This window comes from Solanum tuberosum, unplaced genomic scaffold, assembly GCF_000226075.1.
Source record: "Solanum tuberosum cultivar DM 1-3 516 R44 unplaced genomic scaffold, SolTub_3.0 scf00549, whole genome shotgun sequence".
Taxonomy (NCBI): domain Eukaryota; kingdom Viridiplantae; phylum Streptophyta; class Magnoliopsida; order Solanales; family Solanaceae; genus Solanum; species Solanum tuberosum.
Window position 1 is genome coordinate 53,692 of NW_006239490.1, and position 11,545 is coordinate 65,236.

The following is an 11,545-nucleotide window of genomic DNA, read 5'->3' on the forward strand; positions in this document are numbered from 1 at the left end:
CTTCGGGGTGGCCCGGTGATTTGGGCTTGGAACTTTCATGTTGGAGGTCTCAAGTTCGAAACACTTTGTCAGCGAAAGCAAGAGATTTGTCTTCTGAGTCGAGCTCATCGCACCAGACTTGTCTAGTGCGGATTACCTCTTCTATGTGATTTGCGAGCTATCGCATAGAAGCAAATATTTACCTTGTGCGCACCCCAAAGGATAGCGACTGCGATTTTCTCGTCATAAAAAAAAGTTGTAACTGACGGGGTCACCCTTCGGGGTGGCCCGGTGATTTGGGCTTGGAACTTTCATGTTGGAGGTCTCAAGTTCGAAACACTTTGTCAGCGAAAGCAAGAGATTTGTCTTCTGAGTCGAGCTCATCGCACCAGACTTGTCTAGTGCGGATTACCTCTTCTATGTGATTTGCGAGCTATTGCATAGAAGCAAATATTTTACCTTGTGCGCACCCAAAGGATAGCGACTGCGATTTTCTCGTCATAAAAAAAAGTTGTAACTGACGTGTCAGATTAAAAGCCCATTAATGTGAAGTTATTATATTAGGAATAAGTGTTACTTTAGCAAAAATCGTGATTTACTCAAATAGTAATTTCAATTTGAAAGAGATTGTTTGGACTATAAGAAATGATTATGCCAAAGAATAACTAATCACTACTATTGATGACTATAATTTGTTTTTATAAAATTATGTGTATTTAAAAGTTTATGATCCTAAATATTTTTAAAAAAATAAATAAATATATATATGTAATTTATCATTGTAGCATTTAGGAATTCAGGTTATGAATTATAATTCTCATTTTGTAAGATTTGATTTTTTTTTTGTTTACAAGAAAAAAATATAATTCAAGTATATTCAAATAGAAATGGAGATATGTAATTTATCATTGTAGCATTTAGGAATTCAGGATATGAATTATAATTCTCATTTTGTAAGATTTGAATATTTTTTTGTTTACAAGAAAAAAAATATAATTCAAGTATATTCAAACAGAAGAATAATATTTCAAAAGAATGTGACATGATTCTTCATGTTTTCTTAGGGGTCGTTTGGTTACTGGTTAGAGTTATGCAGGGTTTAGTTATGCAGGTATTAGTTATGCAGGGTTTAGTTATGCATGTATTAGTTATGTAGGATTTAGTTATGCAGGTATTAGTTATGCAGGATTTAGTTATGCATGTATTAGTTATGTAGGATTTAGTTATGCAGGTATTAGTTATGCAGGATTTAGTTATGCATGTATTAGTTATGTAGGATTTAGTTATGCAGGTATTAGTTATGCAGGATTTAGTTATGCATGTATTAGTTATGTAGGATTTAGTTATGCAGGTATTAGTTATGCAGGATTTAGTTATGCATGTATTAGTTATGTAGGATTTAGTTATGCAGGTATTAGTTATGCAGGATTTAGTTATGCATGTATTAGTTATGTAGGATTTAGTTATGCAGGTATTAGTTATGCAGGATTTAGTTATGCATGTATTAGTTATGTAGGATTTAGTTATGCAGGTATTAGTTATGCAGGATTTAGTTATGCATGTATTAGTTATGTAGGATTTAGTTATGCAGGTATTAGTTATGCAGGATTTAGTTATGCATGTATTAGTTATGTAGGATTTAGTTATGCAGGTATTAGTTATGCAGGATTTAGTTATGCATGTATTAGTTATGTAGGATTTAGTTATGCAGGTATTAGTTATGCAGGATTTAGTTATGCATGTATTAGTTATGTAGGTATTAATTATACAAATATTAGTTTCGTAGATATTATTTATGTAGGATTTAGTTATGTAGAAATTATATTACATAAATTATAACTTATTGATTATTTAATTTATTGTAAATTAATATACTTTTTTTAAAAAGTCGGAAATTATAAAATCCATGCTTATAAACAAGCAGTATCCAAAATAAATAAAATGCAACAGTCCCTCGGGGGTGGGGTGGGGGTGTAAAAAGGACGAAACTCAAAAACACCCCTGGGGTCATTCTGTTTTTTTTTTGGGTGGTTTTGTGTGTGTGTGGAGGGGGGGGGGTAAATAACGTAACTACAAGTTACAGAAATAGAAGTCTTTTTTTAAAAAAAGAAAAGATATAACTCCTTAATTTGTAAATTAATATACATTATTATTTACAAACAAATAAGTAAGAAAACAAATTAAGGGTAAATATGTAATTTAATTATTTTAATCCATGTATAACTAATACCCTCATAACTTATTCCACCTTCTACCCTGCATAAAATTATACATAGATTTCTTCATAAGTTATATAAGTATTAGCTATGTGGCATCACAAAAATACAACCAAACACCACATAAAATCAATACATGTATAACTTTTATACAACATTGGAGACACACCAACCAAATATTGTATAAAATTTATACATGAATAATTTTGATTCTATTTACAAACCAAACATGGTACAAAATTTATTCATGTATTAACTTTGCCCTTATCTAGTAACCAAACGGCCCCTTAGGGTGTTGGTAATGGTTCACATGATTTATTGTGTGTGAGTATAGTGGCATGGCACGAGGTGTATATCTTTGTATATTTATGTATATTGCATGGATATACAAAGAAATATACACGAATATACATAGATATACAAAGTGATAGGAAAAATGGATACAAAGTATATTCATGCACACAACTGTATATACTTGTCGATGTTCAAATTTGAATTCCCCGAAGTTTAGTTCCACAAATAAAATCTAAAAAGAATAGGAAATATGTATTCTCTTTGTCCATCTTTATTTATCCGCTATGCTATTTTTGATGTTTAACAATACTTGTCCAGTTTATAAAATCAACGAATAATTTATCATTTTTATCTTTTTACTTTTGCTAATAAATACTATTCATTTTTTAATGTTTAGATAACTTATACTCTTTCCGTTCATTTTTACATGTCATCCATTTCTATAAATAATTGGTCCATAATACTTGTCATTTCATAAAATCAATGCATAAATTACCATATTGTTTCTTTTTTATCCTTGTGAGTTATTAGCCTGGAAAATATACATTTGACCAACTTAGAAAAGTTAAGTAAATGATTCATGTTCATTGGTTAAATTAATTTATATTCATTGATTGAAAACTTGAGTTCCAAAAAAATTAAATAAGGGTAGAATAATAAACTTACTTAGTTTCTTAATGCACGTAAAATTCAAAATGGTGACATATAAATAGGAACGGAGGGAGTATTTAATAAAGGTGATTTGGTAAAATAACCTCTATAATTTATTACTTCTTAATCTCCGTGTCAAGTCAATAGTGGACAACTATTATTACATAAATAAAGTAAATTTTATTGATATTTTTGTAAAGTAGAAAGAATATTTTTAATAAACTCAATCAAATAAAACTAACATGTCTAAATTCAGATGAACAAAATGTCTCATGTGCCTTTTTTTTTTCCTTTTCTCTCTTTTCAATTTTGAGTCTTGAGCTCTAATGCTTTTGAATTTTTTCTAAAAAGTAAATCCACCTTAACAAATATCTCTACAAAACAATCTGCTTAAGTAAGAAAGCAAATAAACAACTTGAAGATAGTTAACAATTTGGATTTAAAATATTTTTCTAAAAAGTTGACAACTTGCAATACAAAATTAAGCAACTTGAATTAACACACTTGCTAACCAACAAAATAACAAATATATTTTTTAAATGAATAGGCCAAACTTTCAGTAACCCTATTAGGAACAAGACAAAAATATTTGGTATAAAATAACCTAACTTTGCATTAAATAATCTATGAAAGTACATCAAGCTATTTCAAATGTACAACATATGAAATCATTATCTTCTAAAATAATAATATTTTATATAAATAACCCCAACCCCCTCTCAAGACCCCACACTTTAACTTCAAGTTGTGTTATGATAAAAAGTGAAAAATAGATATTTTTTGTTATCTTTTAATCAAAGAGGTATTAGTATATAGCATGTGGAAGCTCCACAAGGAAGTGTCTACAAAATCTACTATACTATGTTTGTTCAAATCTCAATTGGAAAGAGAATATAATATAGTATTTACTTTGTGTTGATTTCGTGTTGGTATTAATTAAATATCAAAAATACAGATTTTTCTCACCCTAAATCAATAAAAAAACTATCATATAAAATATAATTTTCTTACTCATTCCTACCGAATAGTGTGAAGTTTTCTACTTTTTTCATGTAAAACAATTACTATTTTTTCACCAATTTATTTAAAATATTTACAAAATTAATTACTAACTATTTGTTAATAAAATAGTAAGGGTAATATTATTGTTTTATCATTTGACTTTATTAAATTTACTGTCTAACAATAGTTATTTACTATTGACTTGACACACCCTTTAAAAACAATAAATAGTAAGAATAATATTACTATTTACTGTATTATCCTTTAACTTTATTAAATTTAATGTTTTAAAAAATGTGTTAGATGATAAATAATATTTAATAACAATGATAAAATAGCACAAAGATAAATTATTTCTTAATTTTTTAAATTAAACAAATATTGTTAGACAACTATTTTTAATATAATAAATAACTATTATTAGACGAATGAAGTAATAGATCATTACATATACTTTTTCTAAAAATGTCTAGAAAACATAAGAATCTTTAGAGGGATCTTTAAAGAAGCATGCCTAGTAAATTGTCACTTCATGAAAAGATGTTGCTTTCACATGTCTGAGTAAAAAGACTAATTAGGGTCCTTGACGGGTTGATTAGAGTCACGTAGATATTAAAAATATGAAAATTAGTTATGAAAAAAGTTATGTAATATTAATTAAGTGATATATTCTATTTCATTTAAGTGAACATACCAAATAATTGATAGAAAATAATATATGCATAACTAATTTTATCATAACTAATACATTATATTCAATATTATTCTTAAACACCTTATGAAATAACTCATTAGGGTATGTTTTGTATGGACTAAAAATGTTTTCTAATTTTTTCTTGATCGGTTGGTCAACAAATTTGGAAAACACTTTTTTCATAAAACAAATTCACTTCTCTAGTGAAAACAGAGAAAACAAGTTCCACAAGTGATATTCCATGTTAATTGTGTCCTCTTCATCCTTCACCAACACACCTCATTTTCACTTCTACTCCCATCCCCTATTCCCACCAACCCTACCCCTACTCGTACCTCATATTATTTGTTTATGTATATCGAATACAAAAAATATTAAACAAACTTATTTATTTTCATGAAAAATATTTTCTACTAAAATCATTTTTCAAAAAGATATTTTTCATGAAACACATTTTCCTTCTGACCGAACACACCCTTAACAAGTGTTTTACTTTTTTTTAAAGGTATATCACAAATACATTTGTTTTATGAATTTTTGAACGCTAAATCTCCCCTTAGTGATATATAAGAAGAGACATATTTAGAATTTCAAGTCTAAATTTTTTTGTTACAACCTCAAGTTATAAACAAATATCGTGGATTAAAAATTAAAATTTTATAACTTTAAACTCATTATTATGTAATTATGAATTCAGACATATAATTTACCGCAATTTTAGTCAATTGTTACATATAAATTTATATTTCACATCAAACATACTAAGTTAATTCAGATAAATCTAGTGCTTCAACATTCCACCGGTCCTCCCCCATTAATTATATGTATGATCGTAATAATAACTAAATTAACTATCAAATATTTAATATTATTTTTTAATACATATACCTAGTTTAAGTAAAAATTACAGAAATCGTGTGAATCCGTAACTTATAAACTATCTCCATCGTCTCTGCATATTACTTTACTCTTATTTAGAAGTGAGAGTTAGAAAGGACCAACACTGCATTAATACTCTTGTACAACATGCATACAATTTTGTACATTAACTTTTGACTGCATTAATTAGTTGTACAACGTGCAAAAAGAATTGTACATTAATAGAAGGACTAACACCAAGGACTAACATTGCAATTATTATTATTACTCATTACTCCTTATTAGAATTATTATTATTACTCATTTGGCTCCTTATTAGAGTTGACACTTTAAAGCACGAACACGGCACTACCATGTTGTACACAAAGCATTTCAAATTGTACTATAAAATTAATTGTGCCTCATTAATTGTACACGTGCCTTTCTACATATACAACAACCCACATAAAGAATTAATTTTCTGACAATTTTTGTTATATTTTTCTTTAAAATAATTATTGCCTCGATTTTTATTTTTATTTTTAACATTTTTTTTTAATTTTAAAAGATTGGAAATTTTATGTTAAAAATTTTAATAGTAGAAAAAATGATTAATTTAACTTTTATCATCATCAATACTACTAATTTATTTGATGTTTTTCTTAATCTTCATCTCATCATTAATGTTATTTATATAATTTTCTTAAATCACTTATTTTTCTTTTTTAACTCTTTTATATTTTATTTTATTTTACTTTATTTTACTCTTATTTAGAAATGGGAGTTTGGAGGACCAACATTGCACTAAAGAGTTAGACTCAAAGCTATAGAAATTGTACATTGAGGCCAACCAAAAAGATGAACTAAAGTAACTTCATCTACTTCTACTTTCTCTACACATATTTTTCTTTAATAAAATAATTATTGCCTCCATTTTTATTTTATTTTTTAACATTTATTTTTAATTTTAAAACATTTGGAAATTTTATGTTACAAATTTAAATAATAGAAAAAATGATTTATTTAACTTTTATCATCATCAATACTACTAATTTATTTGACATTTTTTCTTAATCTTCATCTCATCATTAATGTTATTTATATAAATTTTCTTAAATCACTTATTTCTTCTTTTTAACTCTTTATATATATAAAAAGTTGGAGATGTAAATGATGATGTCACATTTCTTAGAAGCTAAGATTACTATTTATCTAATTTCTCCAAAAAAAATTAAAAAATGAAGATATCATACGCAAATTTATGGTTAAAACTTAAACTATTTGGTTCTCGAGAAATAAAAAGTCTCACATAAAATGGGACAGACAAAGGATAACTCTCAATTAAATTTTATTTCACTTTTTTACTTTCCATTTTTAACATAATTTTTCAAGTTGGATTTCTAGGAATTCTATAGTAAACCCATTTAAATTTTACTCTTTTGTTTTAAATTAGAGAACTTGACCGCACTTCGCGCGATCATTTAAATTAATTTTGACGAAAAAGAAACTATAAATTACAATAATTAACAAAATAAATCTCTCGACTCCAACAAATCTATCAATTAATGCCACATAAATTGGGACATGGCAAATAACATATATTATTAAAAAATTAGGTTCAAAATGTACTATAAAATACAATAATTAACAACTTAATATATTAAAGAGACATATAAAAAAGGGTTAATATTTGAAATTATGCATCTGCCACATAAATTAGAACAAATAGATTAATAAATATTATTTTCAAAATTATGTTAAAAAAAAGTACTACAAATCACAATAGCTAACAATTTAAAATATTTTTAAAATCATATAAAAATTTCAATAACTTCTCAAATTCCATAATATAACACTTAAATACTACATATTATATATTAATTACTATACTATAAATGACTTAAATACTCCATATTATCTATTACAATAATTAACAATTATTTGACACTTTAAATTCTATCAATGCCATATAAATTAGGATAAAAAACCTAACATATAATATTTAAATATATTTACAAATAATATAAGTAATACTATACATTATAATAATTAACAGCTTAATTATTTAAAACTTATATAAAAAATTTAATTAACTCTAAATTCTCTTGGTACCACATAAAATGGATTATATGATAAACATATATTGTTTGAAATTGACGAAAAAGAAACTATAAATTACAATAATTAACAAAATAAATCTCTCGACTCCAACAAATCTATCAATTAATGCCACATAAATTGGGACATGGCAAATAACATATATTATTAAAAAAATATTTAAATAATTAAGCTGTTAATTATTATAATGTATAGTATTACTTATATTATTTGTAAATATATTTAAATATTATATGTTAGGTTTTTTATCCTAATTTATATGGCATTGATAGAATTTAAAGTGTCAAATAATTGTTAATTATTGTAATAGATAATATGGAGTATTTAAGTCATTTATAGTATAGTAATTAATATATAATATGTAGTATTTAAGTGTTATATTATGGAATTTGAGAAGTTATTGAAATTTTTATATGATTTTAAAAATATTTTAAATTCATAACTATATATTTCAATGTACAAGATTTTGATAAAATAAAATCTTTAAAGTTAAATTATAATGTTTTTGAAATTTAAATTATTAAAACATATATAATGATTTTATAGGAAAAAATAATATCATATAAAATTAAATGAAAAGGATAATAAATTCAACTTTTACCATGATAAGGTTGAAAAATATTATTTAAGTGGAAGTAAATTATTAAAACATATATAATGATTTTATAGGAAAAAATAATATCATATAAAATTAAATGAAAAGGATAATAAATTCAACTTTTACCATGATAAGGTTGAAAAATATTATTTAAGTGGAAGTAAATTATTAAAACATATATAATGATTTTATAGGAAAAAATAATATCATATAAAATTAAATGAAAAGGATAATAAATTCAACTTTTACCATGATAAGGTTGAAAAATATTATTTAAGTGGAAGTAAATTATTAAAACATATATAATGATTTTATAGGAAAAAATAATATCATATAAAATTAAATGAAAAGGATAATAAATTCAACTTTTACCATGATAAGGTTGAAAAATATTATTTAAGTGGAAGTAAATTATTAAAACATATATAATGATTTTATAGGAAAAAATAATATCATATAAAATTAAATGAAAAGGATAATAAATTCAACTTTTACCATGATAAGGTTGAAAAATATTATTTAAGTGGAAGGAGGTGGGGCCCACTTACATATGTACAAGTACTTTAATGCAATGGAAGGACCAACATTGTACAAGTACTTTAATGCAATGTTGGTCCTTCCAAGTCTCACTTTTTCTTAATCTTCATCTCATCATTAATGTTATTTATATAATTTTCTTAAATCACTTATTTTTTCTTTTTTAACTCTTTTATATATATAAAAGTTGGATATGTAAATGATGATGTCACATTTCTTAGAAGCTAAGATTACTATTTATCTAATTTCTCCAAATTTTTAAAAAAAACTGAAGATATCATACGCAAATTTATTGTTAAACTTAAACTATTTGATTCTCGAAAAATAAAAAGTCTCACATAAAATGGGACAGACGAAGGATAACTCTCAATTAAATTTATTTCACTTTTTATTTTCCATTTTTTACATAATTTTTCAAGTTGGATTTCTAGGAATTCTATAGTAGACCCATTTAAATTTTGCTTTTTTGTTTTAAATTAGAGAACTTGGCCGCACTTCGCGTGATCATTTAAATTAAATATTTTTGATTAATTTTATATTTACTTTGTTGTTTAATCGTAATATTATTATTTGTCTTAATAATATGAAGATTGTGAAAAAAAAATAAAGCTTCACAAATTTTACATCTATTAAATGAGGAAGAATATATTTTTTATCAAATAAGTTAAAATATATTTGCTAATAACAAATTCTTCCATTGCATGAAGTTCATCCTTTAATATATAATATATATTTCGGTCTACCATTCTCCTTAAATGTCTAACAAATATCTCATAATGTCAAATAAGACTGTAATACTCCCTCTGTCCCTAATTACTTGTCCACTTCTAAATTTACACATTTATTAAGAAATCAATTAATGACATAGTGAGTTTATCATTTTACCCCTATTAATTATGAAGTAGATGAAAAGTTCTGCAATTTTCAAAGTAATTAGTCATTTAATTGAGGGTATAATAGGTAAAAAAAATTGTTCTTTCTTGATTTGTCAAAATGGACAAGTAATTAGAGACAACTATAAAAGGAAAAGTAAACAAGTAATTAGGGACAGAGGGATTACTAAACAAATGCATCAACAAACGAAATTTATATTAAAAATATATTGAATAATGACGTAATGATACCTTAATAGAATTTCCTATCCATTTAAAAAAAAACCTTCACCCTTTCAATTTCGTTATATCTTCTTATTTAGTAGAAGAATCATCATTTATTATATTCTACTCCACCTTAATTTGTACCATCAGAGTTTTTAAGATAAACATTAAATTTTAAATCGAAATAAAAATTCATTGAAAAATGACAGAAAAAATAATAATAGTATATGAAAATTAAAATAAGGTGCAAGAAAAGCCTTTTCACGATAATTTTTTGAAATATATTGACAACAATTAAAATGAAGCTGTTATTTTATCTTTAAAATTAAGTTTGATTCAATTGAATTAGTACAATGAGAAAAAATATTAAACTAATAACTTTTTCATGTTATTAAATGCATTTTATTTTTAATTCAGTAGTAGATTAAAAGTTCCGAATTAGGATATTAAAATAATATCTTACTCTCTCCTTAATTATTATGGTATTGCAAACATTTATTTTCCTTAAATCATGATTCATTTTCCATTTACAGTTATATCCAATTAATTTCTAATGTATTGAATGTGGTTATGGGATATTGAAATAATATCTTCATTTTTCCTTAATCATAATAAAATTATAATTTAACATTTATTTTTCTGAAATGATAATTTTGTTTTAATTCCTAGAACATGTTGTTTACTATATTGAATGTAATTATAATAAAACATATTGTATTTAGTATGACAAAAGAACTCAAAAATTGGAGAAATTAGATAAATAGTAATCTTAACGTCTAAGAAATGTCACATCATCATTTACATATCCAACTTTATATATATAAAAGAGTTAAAAAAGAAAAAATAAGTGATTAAACAAAATTATATAAATAACATTAATGATGAGATGAAGATTAAGAAAAAACGTCAAAAAAATTAGTAGTATTGATGATGATAAAAGTTAAATAAATCATTTTTTCTATTATTAAAATTTTTAACATAAAATTTCCAAACTTTTAAAATTAAAAATAAATGTTAAAAAAAAAATCGAGGCAATAATTATTTTAAAGAAAAATATAACCAAAATTGTCAAAAAAAATTAATAAAAATAAATAACTATCTATTAGTAAGAATGGTACTACATTTTCTATTTTAACTTCATTGTTACGTATGGATAGAAACTTTTACAAGAAGAAATGATCCAAAAATTTAAAAATAATGATTCCTTAAATGGTGATTCCTTTTCCATTTACAGCTTTTCAATTAATTTTTAATGTATTATATATGGTTATGGATATTGGAATAATAATTTTATCTTTCCTTAATCATAATAAATTATATTTTAACCTTTGTTTTTGTGAAATGATAATTTTCTTTTCATTCGTACAACATATTGATTAATATATTAAATGTAAATATAATAAAACATGTTGTATTTAGTATGACAAAAGAATTCAAAAATTTTAAAAATTAAATAAATAGTAATCCTAACTTCTAAGAAATGTCACAAATATATATATAT